Here is a 16666-nt window from a genome sequence, read left to right on the forward strand (position 1 = left end):
TCTGTGGTAATATGGAAAATAACTGATCTCTGGGTTACACATTTACAATATTACGCCAAATCCTAGTGACAAATCACACAAATATTGAAATAGCCAGGGACCCTGCTGATATGTGTTTGGGTTTGCTTACATTGTTTCTTATGAATGACTAGGAGTGAAAGTGGTGTATATGACTCAGAAAGAAAAATGTTAATGTGATAGAGGTGTGCCATTGGAATGTGATGAGGTGTAGGAGGCAAGTGTTGAATTCTGCCCATATCCAGTATGGACATGAGGTAATAATCCTATTTCCTCAAAGGGGAAATTGTAACTACTTGGAATTTGCCCTGAATCCAGTCTGCAAAATACATGTTGCCAGCTGGTCAAAAAAGTCTCTGAGCTAGGCTAGCAAGAATTGTCACTGCCTGAAGATTAACTGATGTTTGTACATTCAATTTAGCTGACATAAAATTAAAATTTCTTGACATAAAGTTGCATATTTGAAACCAAATGTCCAAAATGTGATGGCCTCAAAATATTTGCCACTCTCTTCCCTCCAACTCCTCCAAAAGTGCCTTTTTATGAAGCTACCCAATTAGACAAGTATCAGAATTCAAAATATCCAATATAAACCAGACTGGAAGAAATAAAGGCTTTAGTTAAGGATTTCTACTAAGTCTCTGCGATAGCTGCAGATCCTGCAATCACCAGGTGTCTGTACTGGGCCCAGTCCTATTCAACATATTCATAAATGATCTGGAAAATGGGGTAAATGGTGAGGTGGCAAAATTTGAAGATGATACAAAACTGCTCAAGATAGTTAAGTCCCAGGCAGACTGAAGAGCTACAAAAGGATCTCACAACACTGGGTGACTGGGCAACAAAATGGCAGATGAAATTCAATGTTGATAAATGCAAAGTAATGCACATTGGAAAACATAATCCCAACTATACATATAAAATGATGGGGTCTAAATTAGTCAAGAAAGAGATCTTGGAGGCATTATGGATAATTCTCTGAAAACATCTACGCAATGTGCAGCGGCAGTCAAAAAAGAGAGCAGAATGTTGGGAATCATTAAGAAGGGGATAGATAATAAGACAGAAAATATCATATTGCCTCTATATAAATCCATGGTACGTCCACATCTTGAATACGGCATCCAGATGTGGTCGCCCCATCTCGAAAAAGATATATTGGACTTGGAAAAGGTTCAGAAAAGGGCAACAAAAATGATTCGGGGTACGGAACGGCTGCCATATGAGGAGAGATTAATAAACTGGGACTTTTCAGCTTGGAAAAGAGACGACTAAGGGGGGATATGACTGAGGTCTATAAAATCATGACTGGTGTGAAGAAAGTAAATAAGGAAGCGTTATTTACTCCTTCTCATAACACAAGAACCAGGGGTCACCAAATGAAATTAATAGGCAGCAGGTTTAAAACAAACAAAAGGAAGTATTTTTTCACACAATGCACAGTCAACCTGTGGAACTCCCTGCCAGAGAATGTGTGAAAGCCAAGACTATAACAGGGTTCAAAAAAGAACTAGATAAATTCATGAAGGATATGTCCATCAATGGCTATTAGCCATGAAGGGCAGGAATGGTGTCCCTAGCCTCTGTTTGCCAGAAGCTGGGAATGGGTGGCAGGGGATGGATCACTTGATGATTGCCTGTTCTGTTCATTCCCTCTGGGGCACCTGGCATTGGCCACTGCTGGAAGACAGGATACTGGGCTAGATGGACCTTTGCTCTGACCCAGTATGGCCATTCTTAAGTTCTTATTATGTTCTAATCTGCAATCATTAATGGTCTCTTCTGGCCTCTGCCATCCAAAATCCTGCTCCCAAATTAAGTGAGTTTCTCAATCAGAAAAAGACATAATATTTAATATCTTGAATGAACTAGAAATGAATGATTTAATCATGGCAGCAGGTCTCATGATTCAAGTGAATAGTGAATGTGTAAAAAAATCACATTTACTTTTCAATATACAAGTAAAATAATCAATGTGCAGGTAGCAGTACTTAAAGGTTTGGGGAATCTGAAACTGAGGTACAGGATGAGCATACGGTTGGGCAGGGAAGGATGACCTTTTTCATCAAGTAAAAAAAAAAATGGATACCTAGGCATTTCCACAGAGTAAAACTTGAATCAGAGAAATCTGGAGCTCTCTCTGAAGTAATGGAGAGTTTTAGGTACAAGTAAGTGGATATCCAGGTTTTTAATTTGATAGAGAGAAATGGATTAACATTTTTGAAAAGGGGCAAAAAACATAACTGGAACATGGCAGATATGAAGACTTTATATTTCTATGTATTTAACTAAAATTAGTTAAAATTATGAAACCAATCAGTTATATTGCATCTTTGTGCAGTCTGCAGTATGCAGCCTGAGGTCAGCTTCATTAAGCACAAATGGTAGTGTAGTCTTTGAAGATCTAAACATTTTGCTAATTCTTTTTTTGTATTATATGAAGATATACCTATCTCATAGAACTGGAAGGGACCTTGAAAGGTCATTGAATCCAGTAGTCCCCTTCCTTCACAGCAGGACCAAGTACTGTCCGTGACAGATTTTTGCCCCAGATCCCTAAAGGCCCCCTTAAGGATTGAACTCACAACCCTGGATTTAGCAGGCCAATGCTCAAACCACTCAGCTATCCCCCCCATCGAGAAAACAGCTTCTTTATGTTCCATTGAATTATGTTCCACCGAATGGTCCAATTAAGCACCTGTTCAAATGCTTTCTTGACTAGGGATGGACATGTGCTCTTCAGGCAGGGATTGCCTTTTTGTTCTCTGTTTGTACAACTCCTAGCACAATGGGCTCCTGGTCCATGACTGAGCCTCCTAGGCACTATGGCAGTGGTTCTCAACCTCTTTGCCATTGTGGGCTCTCTATTTATAACATAGGCCGTACCCACACAATATATATACTACCTGTATGGCACTGAGGATGTCACATGGGCTGCAGCTGTGTGCTGATTGGGCTGCAAGTGGTCACGGGCCACAGATTGAGAACCACTCTGCACTACAGTAATATAAATAAATAAATAAATGTGCTTAAGCACTTTGCAAACTTTTCCTTGCCTTTTCTTTGTTAAAAATATAGGCTTTGATTCAGCAATCTATATCAACACAAGTACTGTCTCACAATAACATCTCCACAATCAGGCACTCCCATCCACACAGAGAGTGGGCAGGATCCCCAGCACTTAGAGGGTCTGGAAATTTGTCAATGATAGGATAAATATTCAAAAAATAAATTTGGTGTAAAATGCACAGAATAGATAGTCTTAGATATTGGACTGATTTCCTAGCCTATTTGGAAGGGAGAAGGCCAAGGTTTCTGTAGAGACAACTCTCCAAAACAACGTTTTGTCTTTATGATTCCAGGGGGGGTCAGTGAATTAGGATTAGTGATAAACAAAATAGTACTGTCACCATAGAATACAGTTTTCAAGAGTGTCTGCCCTCATGGAATACAGTTAAGAAAAAGTAGCAATCAACACAGTCTCAAGAGAAAGTGCAAAGATGGGGAAAATAGGTCAGCCGTGGTGGTTCCCCTCTCTAAACAGTCTTGTATATTTTTAAAAATACAAACACAAATAAAATACAAATACTTTGCTCCCCTATAATGCCTTCCATCTGAGATTTCAAGACAGTATACAAACACTTAGTTTAGTTTAGTTTCATGACCCTCCAGTGAGGTAGTTGAGTATTATTACCCCCATGTTTCATGATGAAACCAAGACACAAAGGATGAAAACCTGGCCCTGTGGACTTCAGAGAGGCCAGGATTTCACCCAGAGAGCTTACAACATTTGCCCAATGTCACACTGGAAGTCTGTTGGAAGGCTGAGGAACAGAATCCGTATTTCCAGTTTCCCGGTTCTGTGCAGAATCCAAAACCCATTACAAAAGTGCCCCAAAGAACTGGACTTTTGGTCATTGCTAGCTTTGGAAGGAATTATTCCTGAGGTGTCACATAACTCATAAATCTCCACTTCTGTCACATACCAATCTGTTTAATTCTGGGCTCTGGTAGAGACAACTACTCAGTTCTTGTAGTTATAACTCTGCAACCAAATGAGAAGAAGGGAAAAACAACAATGCCAAACTTTCCTGTTTCTGGCACAATTACCCTATTTGCTTCATCCTTCTCAAGCCTATTTCCTTAACAAAGGAACAATCTCCTTTTTCACCTCCCAAGTGGTGTCCACGGCACAGTTGGACAAAATGAATAAAATACAAGGAAAAAGTTAAAGCAGACATGTAAATGGATTTCCCCTTTCATCCCTCAAAGGCAGAAGGATGAATTTTTTCTGCATGATTAAGTAGTACAGACTGTTTGGGAAACTGGACAAAATGCTGTTTAAAATCTTGAAGATTTCCTACCTCTGCGGGTATATAAGCTGGCACTCATGGTCTGAATTCCTTTCAAGTTACTCACATGACTAATTCACATGATTTGCTTTGGAAGAAAGCAGATTAAAAGAAATCTCTATAGAACAAACATCAACAGTACAATAGACCAAACCTCAAGAAATAAGTACAATAAATAAATGAGACATGCAAATTCTGCAGTAACAGAGGCAATTGCAAGGTCCTCTTCTAGAATGTATGCAAATCCTCACTCAGGGGCACATTGAGATCCAGCACCCAGTCCAAGGAGCTGGGTGAAGCACTTGTGAAATGCACTGGGGAATGAGATGAGATTTTCCTACCTGTGCCCAACTGATGATGTAATCTCTGGGGGGAACCTATGCTGACAGAAGGATCCATGAAACATTGCTTTCCCTGATCCTAACCCTGAGCTACCTCCCTCCATATCAGCCATGGAAAGGACTCGTGCTGAGCCATCATTTATGTCATGCACGGGGCACATGCCCTGTGCAGACCCTTCCACTCATTCAATACTGTAACCAGTCCAGTTCTGCTCCTTAGTAAAATATTGCACAACAACTTATGCATGTTCCAAGAAGAGGCTGCTGTGCTCCCAAGAAAAGCTGCTGCATGTAAATAAGCAGGAAATGCCATACAAACAATACTTGGGTTTTGTTTGTTTTTCACTAATTCAGAGTAAATGCTTATGATAAGAACAGTGTAACTTGTTGGTACCTAAGTTATTGCTGGTGCTAACTTCATGTTCATATCCTCCCATCTGGCTTTCTCAACAAAATATTATGAATAAAGGCACTGATTCACCCCCATTGGTACACTGCCCCCTCCTTGCACTGATGGGCTGCTGTGGGGGTTAAATATCAATGGGGGGCAGGCACTATCCTTCCTGGGTATCCTGGCTTGATAGGACAGGTTGAATTTGCAACAGAGACTTAATAGACACCTGTGCAGTAGAGGCTGTCTGGGGGACTCAATGAATTAGTACATGACCTAATAATGCTGCTCGGTTTTGGGGTAGCACTGGACTGTTGCTCATTCCTATGGCAAAGTAGGAGTTGTGGTGCCCTGTACCATGTCGTACCCTCCCTCAGCCAGACAGACTTTTTGCCACCAGGCACTTACGGCCAGGAGTGCTGGAACAATACGTATGGTGGGGGTGCTGAGAGCCATTGAACAAAACGGTAAACCCTGTAGACGATGAAAACCACTTCAAGCCAGGGGGTGCTGCCACACCCCTAGCACCTCTAGTTCCAGCACCTATGCTTAAGGCTCCAATCCAGGACCTGATTGTTCTGCATGTGTCCCCGTCACAGGTGAATTCCACCCAGGAAGAATTTATTGGTTGTCTGTTGGGATTAGAGCAGTGGTTCCCAAACTTTAACAACCTGTGAACCCCTTTTACTGAAATGTCAAGCTTGTATCACTTTGAATAAGCCTGTTATAAGACAAGGCTCCTATGTTTCATCAAGGAGTAACAGATGTGAAACAGCATGAAGGTATTTAAGAAGCCAACTCAAAGAGTTCCTCCTACACAAGCATTCAGGCCTTGAGCAGTCCAGGCAAACAATGCACGTTATAACAAAGCTTAAATTTGTTCATAATAATTTTAAAAACAATACTAGCTATCTATTTAATTTTAAAAACAGCAAAAAATATCCACCTCCCTTTCCATTTCTTATAAGGAGTCTTGAAGTTTAAATCTCCTCAGTGTGATAGAGATGTTTGCTTTGATCTGCTTAACTCTTGGAAGTCCAGGGGCTCCGGGCTGCTGGCCCCGTGCTGCCCAGGGTTCCTAGGGACAGCTCTGTTCACCATTAGGGAATTTTTTCCCGAGACCCCCCCTGTAACATTTCACGAAACCCCAGGGGTTTGGGAACCACAGTTTGGGAACCACTGGATTAGAGACATGTCCATTTTCAAAATGGGGATCAAACCACATGGAATATTTTCCTTGACTTCAACAAAGCAGCATCAGGCCCCACGCTTCTTTGTCAGGTCTGTACAGAGGGTTTTGGAAGCCTGGGTCAAAATCTGAAACTGAGGTTCCCCCACCCCCATCCAAAAAATTACCATGGAGGTAAAAGCCTTTAAGAAGAGGAGGAAAAAGTAGAGTCAAAGAGAGCCCAGGCCTGTGGAGTTGCTGCCCTCCTCACTGGGATGAGTGGGGCTCTACCCTGCATGTGGCCAGGGCAGGGGCGGCTCTACGTTTTTGGCCGCCCCAAGCTGTCATGCGCGGGAGGCGCCCCGGAGCCGCGGGAGCAGCGGACCTCCCGCGGGCATGACTGCAGAGGGACCGCTGGTCCCGCGTGGCTCGGCTGGACCTCCCGCGGCTGCGGACGGTTCACGGGTCCGGCGGCTCCGCTTGAGCTGCCGCAGTCATGCCTGCGGGAGGTCCAGCCAAGCCGCGGGACGAGCACCCCCTCCGCAGTCATGCCTGCGGCAGGTCCAGTCGTCCCGGGGCTCCGGTGGACCTCCCGCAGGCATGACTGCGGCAGGTCCGCCGGCCCAGCCTGCCGGCCCCCCCCGGCCGCAGGGGACGCCCCCTAGATTTTGCCGCCCTAGGCACCAGCTTGTTTTGCTGGTGCCTAGAGCCGCCCCTGGGCCAGGGGCACGCTTGTCCCTGAGCTCTGGCCCCACTGCTGGTAGGACCAGTATCCCCCAAACTGCTCCTGCCTCTGGGCTCCTGGCCTGGTGTGTTGCCTCAGGCTTGGCACAATGATGGCAGCCGTGGCTATGATGGGATCTGAGCTCCGCTAGGGCAGGCGAGTCACTCCATGCAACATTGAAGGCAGGCACCAAACCTGAGTGCCACTGTGACGCAGTGTGCCAGGTTGCAATCCCACCCACTCTAGTTTGGCCCCTCTGTAATATTGGGGACTCTCTCAAATATGGGGCCTGGCCGAACTGCCCCTTTTGCCTCCTAAACCCAGCCCTGCTCCTTGTGACAAATGAGGTGGTGAAACAGAGAAAACTATGCAGAATGGGACAGATTTTATTCTCATACACCTGAGCAAATCCACTGGGCTAAATTCATCCCTGGTATAAACTGATACATCTTCCACTATCTTTGGACAACTCAAATCTGAGTTTCTATGAACCAATGAAAGCCACATTTATGACTGAAGAACTAAGGGGTTGATCCAGCACTCATTTAAGTCAATGGAAAGAATCCTACAGATTTCAATGTTTTGGATTGGACCCTCTAGTTTTTTCAAACATCAAGTTTCTAACAAGCTTCAACTGAAGCACTAGAGCTTTTCTTTAAAATATATAAAAAGTTGCATTTTTTAAAAGTAGAAAATTGTTTGCATCCCCCACTTCTTTTGTCCTTGAAAATGACTCAAATATTTTTGATGAAACTTTCAGGGGAAAAATACACTCCCTTTCTGAGAGCAAGCATCTCATATTTTGGCTGCAAAGGTAAACCTCTGAAAAAGCTATAAACAATTGAAAATAATCCTTTAGAAAGGAAATGTTTAGGCAACCTTAGCTATAAGTGATGCTATGTGCATTCCCTATAATTACAACTACACATGCAAAAAGTCACATGGAAACAGCACCTTGTAGCAAACCAAAAAAACAAAACAAAACAAAAAGCTTGGAAGGAAATATTACATTTCACACACACTTTAAAGACCTGATCCCAAATCCACTGAAGTCAATAGAGAGATTATTTAAATTAATCATACCCCCCAAAAAAGGTAGTTCTCTGAAAAAAGTCACTGGTGTACATTTCACATAGTAATAGCATCATTTCAATCAACTCTTAATACTTTTTGCTTTGGTCTATTTCACTGCTGAATAACAGAAAAAAAGAGGTGAGACTGGTTACTGGTGAGACTGGTAACAAGGTAGAAAAGACATACGTTAGTGTAATTAGTTAATACAAATTAAAAACATTGCACATTCTATTGTCAAGATCATTCAAAGAGTTATTTGTTTTTGTCATTGACCACTGTTGCATTAGTTCTTGTAATCCAGTTAGTGCATTAGCAATAAGTAAATACTATTGATTCAGTCAGATATAATGGACCTATGCAATCTTTGAATTTTATCCATTTCCTTTATACTAATTTTATGACGTTTCACTCAGTACACACATTATCATTGTGGAGGTGTTGGTTCATTATTCAGTTTAATGAATTAAAAATAAGACACAGAGGATGTTGGTAAAATATCCAGACTTGGTGTAGAAAGTGCTTCTCCCATGGAAGTCTCTAGGATGCATTCATTTGTGCCTTATGGCTTATCTGTGAAAGTTATTGCAGAAAAAGGTAAGGTGTGAATTTACAATGGAATAGTTATTGTGGAATAATTCCATGTTTAGAGAAGCCCTTAAACAGTGGTGTAAGAGACATGTGGGATGAAAGTAGGTCAGAAAATGGGTATGAGTTTAAGGGTAAAGTGGTATAATTTGTACATATTTCTATTCAGTAAGTGTGCAAAAGCAGAACAACATACATCATACACCAGTGGCTCTCAAACTTTTTTACTGGTGACCCCTTTCACATAGCAAGCCTCTGAGTGTGACCCCTCATAAATTAAAAACACTTTTAAAATATATTTAACACCATCATAAATGCTAGAGGCAAAGTGGGGTTTGGGGTGGAGGCTGACAGCTCGTGACTCCCCATGTAATAATCTCGTGACCCCCCGAGGGGTCCCGACCCTCAGTTTGAGAACCCTGACATACAAACAGAGGTGGCAGAACACACCTTATATTACATCCTCCTGTTGGGTTCTTTTTTTTGGCTGCAATCTCTTCTTCTGCTCCCTCAGTACTTTCCTTGCTACAACCATTCATTCTGCTCACCTGCTGCAAGCCAAATTGCACAGCTTGCATTGCTTTGCCACCTGCATTTGTCTTCTAATCCATTTATGTCACTGCTTAAGCCACCAATAAATTTGGCCGATTGTTTACAGTAATGGTATTCTTTATAAAATACAGGATCTGATTCTGGTTTCGCAGAATCAGGTGTAAACCAGGAGTCGTGGAGTTACAATGATGTCAAACCCGTGTGAGAGCAGAATCTGTCCCAAAGCATACGTTACACAATTGCTTACTTCTGTGACAAGCCAATGCATTTACTGTGAAGGTGCTGAAGACAGACCTGGACTAAGGAACTGAGGTTCCTTCAAAGTCTCCTGATGCTGAAGCCCAGTTTCCTATTGCTGCTCTAGGGCTGGCATTTGTGAAAGTGCCAAGGGGTCACCGACTCAGATAAAACTACAACTCAAATTGGACTGGACCTGACTGGAAGCAATGCTGAGGACAGCTGAAGCAGGACAGGTACTGAGGGAGTTAAAGTGCCATACATACGTGTTTGCATGATTTAGACTTTCAGTTGAGACATGACAAAAAGGGGGAACTGGGAGTGGAGAGACATGGGTTATAATACCAACCATCAGAGGGGTGAGATTCTGGAATAGCCTCTTGTTGAGAATTGTAGGGGCAAACAACAGTTAATTTTAATAGAGAGCGGGACAATTATGCATGCAATTTTATGATGGGGTTGTTTGTGATGGGAGAGGGCTGGGCTCACTTCCATAATGTTCCTAAAAGCTGATGCTTCAGGGTCTCTGCTGGTCACCTGGGGTCAGGAAGGGGCTCCCCCCAAGTATATTCTGGGTAGGTTTTTTTTTAAATCTCCTTCCTCTCTAGCATCAGAAGAGATGGTGTCTATGACTGGAGACAGTGGATGGGGAGAGCCAGGGCTCTGAGGTGAGAGTGAGCTTTCTCTCTCTCTCTCAGGTGGCTGGTTCTTACTCACATGTTCAGGGTCTAACTGATCACCATATGTGAGGTTGGGAAATCATTTTCTCCTAGGTCAGATTGGCAGTAACTGGGGGGGAGGGGAGAAGGGGTTTATCTTCCTCTGCAGTGTGTGGGTCCTGGTCACCTGCCAGGATTATCTGTATATATTTCACTTAATCATTCCCCTAATAGCGCAGCGTCCTTGGGCATTGGTGCACCTTGATCCCTCATATTCTCTTCCTGTGGCATATAATAGTCTAGTCTGCTAGAGGCTGTAATATTTGGGTCTAATTTTGGTTGTTGGATTTAATATGCGGGTTCTGGGTGGTTTCAGTAACCTGTGATGTACAGGAGATCAGACTAAATGATCTGGTGGTCTCTTCTGGCCTTAAACTCTATGACTGTATACTCAGACAATGTGGTTATGCAGTAAGGCCTATGTGACATTTGGACAATGCAGTGCGTTATTATGTTTGTTCATTTTGCTTCATATAGGTGACACAGCAAAAGTGGGTTTTTAGGAGGGATGTGACTTAGGAGAAGGAGGTGACTTTAGAAACAGACCTGGGGAGAGTGTCCCAGGCATAAGGGATGGGATGGAAAAAGGGTCAGAGGCAGGAATGGGACAAAGGATGGCATCATTTGTGCAATGGAGGGGATAGAGGAGGAACTTTGAAGGAGGCAAGCCTGGAGACTGGCTTCAGCCTGACATGAAAAAACTTGTTATTTTGTTATTTAATGATGTTCACATGCTTTAAGAGACATTTAAAGGCATTTTACAAATCTGAGACATAAAAAAAAAATTCAACCCACTGGTCAACATCTAGAAACTGTTCACTGAGCTACTAGAAGTTTGGGCTGTGCATTTTCAGAGTATGCAGTACATTCGCTTGCCACACTAGTGACCAATGGGCAGCCTTCTCTTCAATCAAAGGATCTGATTTAAAAATCTGGAAGTGAGCATTATTAGTTGGCTTTCCTGAGAAAGCAGCATCGTTGCTAGAAGATGATGGGAGAACAAATGTCAGTTTCACAGAATAACCCGACTTTCAGAAAGAAAATTATTTAAAAAAAAATCCTGATCATATTGAACAACAGAGTAGGAGATAAACAGAGACCAGCCCCCAGCAGGGAGCTCAGGAGGAGGGAAGTTCAGCAAGGTTCTCTTTGCAGAGCTTTCTCCCCATCAGGGTAGCAAGCAGCAGCCCCAAACTCCATGGATCCCAGGGATCAGCAGGAGGACATTTCTGCACCACATCTGGGTCTCCAAAAGTCACCTCCTACTCCCTGGCAGTGTGGTTCCAATGGACTGACAGGACTTCTATACCTGGTTCCTTCCCTGGGTCTCCCTTTTAATGGCATCCATGGAGAATGATCACACAGAGATAATACACCTTTAGACTGTATTATCTTTCTGCTGTGAGCTAAGCATGTTTTCCTAGAGGACAATGCACATTTCCCACTGCCCCATTGCAGCCTGTTTACACAACCAACAGATGACCTACCGAGAACCCTCTACAGATGCTGTAAAGACGGGAGGGGATGCTGCAGCATACGCTGGTACCCTCTATGCATAGATTTAGTAGATACAATCAGGCCCTTAACTTTTACAGCTTTTTAATTTGGATTGCTATGGCATACCAACCTTAAGGAAGGTTACATGCCCAAAGTTCTTTTTAGCATCACGAGCGAGGATCTCAGATGATATTTTTATGTTTTTAATATATAGCATTTTCAAAAGCATCAACTAATGAAAAAATCAGGATACTAGTGCCTGATTCTTAGGAGAAAAATTTCAGCCCATATTGTATTCTACTTGTAAGAGAAAATCCATTTCCTGTATTGTGTGAGATTGTTTAAATGAGCCCCTCCAAGCCTTTATAATCACAGAGATGTGGGGCTATTTTTAATTCTGCCAAAAATTTGTAATCCAAATGGTGTGGGAGATTACAGGGCCTCTAAAGAGTTATTTGTCTCTGTTTATTTTATTAAATATTACTAGCCATACCCTGAGGATGACAGATCAATAAGGGTCTTTGTGGTTTCCTGATGGAAGGTCGCAATTATTTTCTTCCATTATAATATAAGCATAACCCAATTTAACTCATCTATCATCTTTGCAACAGTAATAAAGAAACATCACTGCATGTTTATTTTACTGTTTTTTTTCACTTTGTTTTCATTTCACCTTCTTTCAAAATTATTTTTATCTGTTTGTGCTCTTCCTTTGATAGGAGTGGTGACCAGTTTGTCTGGCCACATCCCAGGGTACTTGGTGACAAAGAACAGCCTATGGTTTCTTTGTATGGTTGCAAAGCATTTTGCCATGCATTGGATCAAAGACACTGTATGGCGTAACTTTGGATGTGAAAACTCACAGGAAAAACAAAACAAAAGGAATCCCCCTGCCACAGGAAATCTAGAGCTGAATTCTGCTTGCACTTCCACAGGCACGCCTCCATGGGAATTGGATCCACGTAACTGAGAGCCAAATTGGCTCACAATTGTTTACTACGTAAAAAAAAAATCAGTGTGAAAAAACTCCAAATAAAAAAATTCTAAGCTTACTGCTCAGTAAAAATATTATCATTTATAATACATCGGTACCGGTTGAGCCCAAACCCTGCTCATCTCACGCACCTAAGGAGTCTCATTGAAGTCAGAACTTAGATGGGCACCTTGGGACTATGTGCATAAGTGAGGAAAGGCAAGTAGGATTTGGCTCTTGATCTGAATCTTCATCTATTTTAGTAGCTGAACATGACTAATTTTGAGCCAGTGACTAAGGCTCAATCCACTAAAACCGACACCCAGTTTCCACAGCGGGTGTGGGTGAGGAGATGCCAGAGCAATGATTCGAAAACCTCCAGGAGAGATTTGCAACCACTTCACATCACTCTTTTTGCCCTGGCTTGGGCACTAGAAAACCCTTAGTTTTACTCTACTTTTTAATTTCTGATTCAAAGCTGATTCTAATTGCTCTCCTGTTCCCATTGAAATCAATGTCAAAACTGGAGCAGATCCTCATCTGGTGTACACTGTCGTATCTCCATTGACTTAAACGTGGCTATGACAATTTATACCAGCTGTGGATCTGCCCCCTGACTTTTATGGGCTGGGTCTTGTGTGAGCTTTTCTGAAAGACAGGGAAAACTGGAGTCAGTTTTGATTCATGTTTTGTAAAAACTGACAACCAAACCAAGGTAAACTGAAGCATTTTAATTCAAACACCCAAATTAGGGAAGGAAGGGTAGAGGGAAAATTTCGGATAATTTGTTCTGGTTTGGGCCCATTTCTAGCTTCAGCTGCTTCACGCCAAACAACAAAAGCACCGAGGAATAGTCATTCAAAGGGTTATCCGTTAACGTAACAGAAACAAAGGCAATGTGGTCTTGCAACTCTGTCAGCTTATGTGATTTGTACTTCACCTATCAGCCTTTGACAGTAAATGATCAAATATTATAGGATTGCCTTGAAAACAGTGCCAAAGACACAGCGTTTGGTTTGGATGTTGCTAACATGACACTTCCATGACTGCGGTACTGTTTGAACTTTCTTATTACTTAATCCTGTAGAAGTCAGTACATTTTCTCTTGCATCAGAGGACTGTGGTTTGCATCTCTCATAACATTAAAGAGAGACATCATTTTGGCTAAATTACACAAAATAACATTCTGATTCGCCAAAATAAGCTATGACAAATTGTCATAGTTTACAGAAAGTTTTATATCAAGTGAAAGGTGACCTACAAAGGGAAAAGTTGGGTTGTGGCCTTTTAAACTTCTCTATGACGCATAAAGAACGCCTGAAAAGTGCTTTTGTTTGATCAGTTTTTAAAAGGAAATTTTTTCTCTGCTTGTTTTTTACATTAGAAATTTACATCCTTCTAGACTGGAAAAATATGTGAAATGGTGATATTACAAGAGTCAAGAAAATGAAAGCTGAGTAATTGACAGGGAAGAGATTTTCAGCCAGACTGTTTAAAACGCTTTGATTTTTGTTTGTTTTTATAATCTCCTATTGAACTTCAGTGATTAAAGAACACTCCGGATAAAGGAAACCGTGAGATAAATATTCAAACTCCCAATCTCTTCAATTAAGGTGTTGATGTTCACAGTAAACATCCCTAAAACCACCCAGAGGTTCTCCAGCAAAATCTGGGATCTGACATTCTTGATATTTCTAAGATTAAAAGAAAAGAAAAAAAATATATTTACTTTCCTCCCAAAACCAAACCAAAACCTTTTATGTCTTTTTTATACATCATAACGAAGCAATGAAAGGGCACACTCCCAGTTTTTAAAAATCCTTTGCCAATCACCTACCCCTTCAATCCAGGGCTGAGAAAGCTCACAATAGATATTTAAGGCTTCCAATGAGTTCTCCACCAAAAAAGGAATGTCAATCTTGACAGCATTGATATTTCCATGGTAAAAAACTATCAGAAGTACATTCAAGCCTTCTTTATACAAAATAAAGGCGCACAAAAGGCACAGACCCATTTTCCTCCCTTTGAAGCAATCCTTTATCAATGTTATATAGCTGAAATAAGAGCAGAAATCTGCAATTCTGATGACATTTCTTGGAAACGTGCAACTGTAATAAACCCTCTGTAGCCATAATACATTCAGCTCAGATATGCAAAACAGCGGCAGAGCCTAGAAAGCATTTGAAGCAGTAAAAAAATTCTTAGTGTGTGAAAACTCACAGATTATTCCATCAATATATTAAAGGGACACTTTGCAGTGAAAAGAACATCTTATTAAAGAGATTTGGTTGGGTAACAGGAGAATGAGATAAGTTAAAGGACAAAAGGATCTTAACCCTCCCCCCCACAAATAAATAATCTGAGAATAAGGAAGAAACCTATTTTCAGAGAATAAAAATGGATACTCAGAGTGAAACACAAAATGAAAAACAAAGAAGGAATATTAAGGTCTAAGAAAAGACGAGGACAAGGCACTAGAAACAGATAACAGAAGCTACTATATTAAGAATTTTCTAAACTGTATTTATTTTCCTGAAAATTAGAAAGAAAAAGAGTAAAATATAGAGTGTGACATGTTCACAGTGCCAGCAATATCTCAGCTCAGCTCTGGGAATCTCTAGCAAGGAATCTTCCACTGAAGGCTGCAGAATCATAATGGAGCCTATTTAGAGAGTATTCTAGCCCAGTGGTTCTCAAACTTTAACAACCTCTGAACCCCTTTCTCAAAAATGTCAAGTCTCGCAAACCTCCTCCTAAAAATGAATATTTCCAGGGATTTTCTCTTTTACCAGAGTATAAATTATAAAACAAGTGATCTTGGAAATATAAAATTTGTTTTTATGACATGCTTATTACACACTTTATTAATTATTATTTGTCATTACAGTATTTTTATTATATTATGAAAATGGTAACACTTCCAAGATCTCACTTTCATAGCTTGTATCACTTTGAATAAGCCTGTTATAAGACAAAGCTCCTATGTTTCATCAAGGAGTATCAGATGTGAAACAGCATGAAGGTATTTAAGAAGCCAACTCAAAGAGTTCCTCCTACACAAGCATTCAGGTCTTGAGCAGTCCAGGCAAACAACGCACATTACAACAAAGCTTAAACTTGTTCATAATAATTTTAAAAACAATACTAGCTGCCTATTTAATTTTAAAAACAGCAAAAAATATCCAGCTCCCTTTCCATTTCTTATAAGGAGTCTTGAAATTTAAATCTCCTCAGTGTGACAGATATGCTTGCTTTGATCTGCTTAGCTCTTTAAAGTCCAGGGGCTCCAGGCTGCTGGCCCCGGGCCTGTAGGGACAGCTCTGTCCACCATTAGGGAATTTTTTCCCGAGAACCCCATGTAACATTTCATGAACCCCAGTTTGAGAACCACTGTTCTAGCCCAATGGCTATGCCACTCTCCACGGTGGAGCATGCCTCTGCCACAAGGGAAATGCCAGTGGATCTGTGCAGTGATAGATTCGCCCAGTGTTACCTTTGCCTCATCCTGGTGCTGAACGCCTAACATCCGTTGCCATCCGGGAGGGACAGCACAAAGTCTGCAAGGTCTCAGGTCCTCAACAGAATGTGTTACAAATATGTTTATGTTTTAAATATTTTGTTTATAAAATCCTTCTTGTCCAGTCCTGAATACAGGATTTCATATTTCCACTGACATCATCACAGACCACTTAACAGTTAACAGAGAGGTAGGATGGGTTTTTCTTTTGTTTCCTCTTTGTTGTTCCAATTGCTTGGGATGCCACCAGCACCATCGGGGAAACCCTCAATATGTAGCAGATTTGTGAAAGCACAGATGTAAAGATATGGAACCCTTCATTATCTGAATTCAGGTTGCATCTTTTGGTAGACAATATTTACCACAAAAAACCCCTCTTACCCAGATTCCCATTTATCTAATAAACCCTACATTGTACTCAGAAAAAGTGAGCTTCCAGGTTACTTCTTTAGGACCCAATCCTTCGCAGAGAAATTTGCAGAGACAAGAGTACATTTGCTTAGTCCTCACTGCAGGAC

At 41.4% G+C, this 16666-nt stretch overlaps 1 protein-coding gene across 2 annotated transcripts in view; it reads right to left on the minus strand.

The window, feature by feature from the left end:
- MET (MET proto-oncogene, receptor tyrosine kinase) overlaps positions 1-16666 on the minus strand; it is a 125544-nt gene that overhangs the window by 76445 nt on the left and 32433 nt on the right. The window lies entirely within an intron of this gene.

The sequence above is a fragment of the Mauremys mutica genome, chromosome 1 (genome assembly GCF_020497125.1).
Source record: "Mauremys mutica isolate MM-2020 ecotype Southern chromosome 1, ASM2049712v1, whole genome shotgun sequence".
NCBI classification, from domain to species: Eukaryota; Metazoa; Chordata; order Testudines; family Geoemydidae; genus Mauremys; species Mauremys mutica.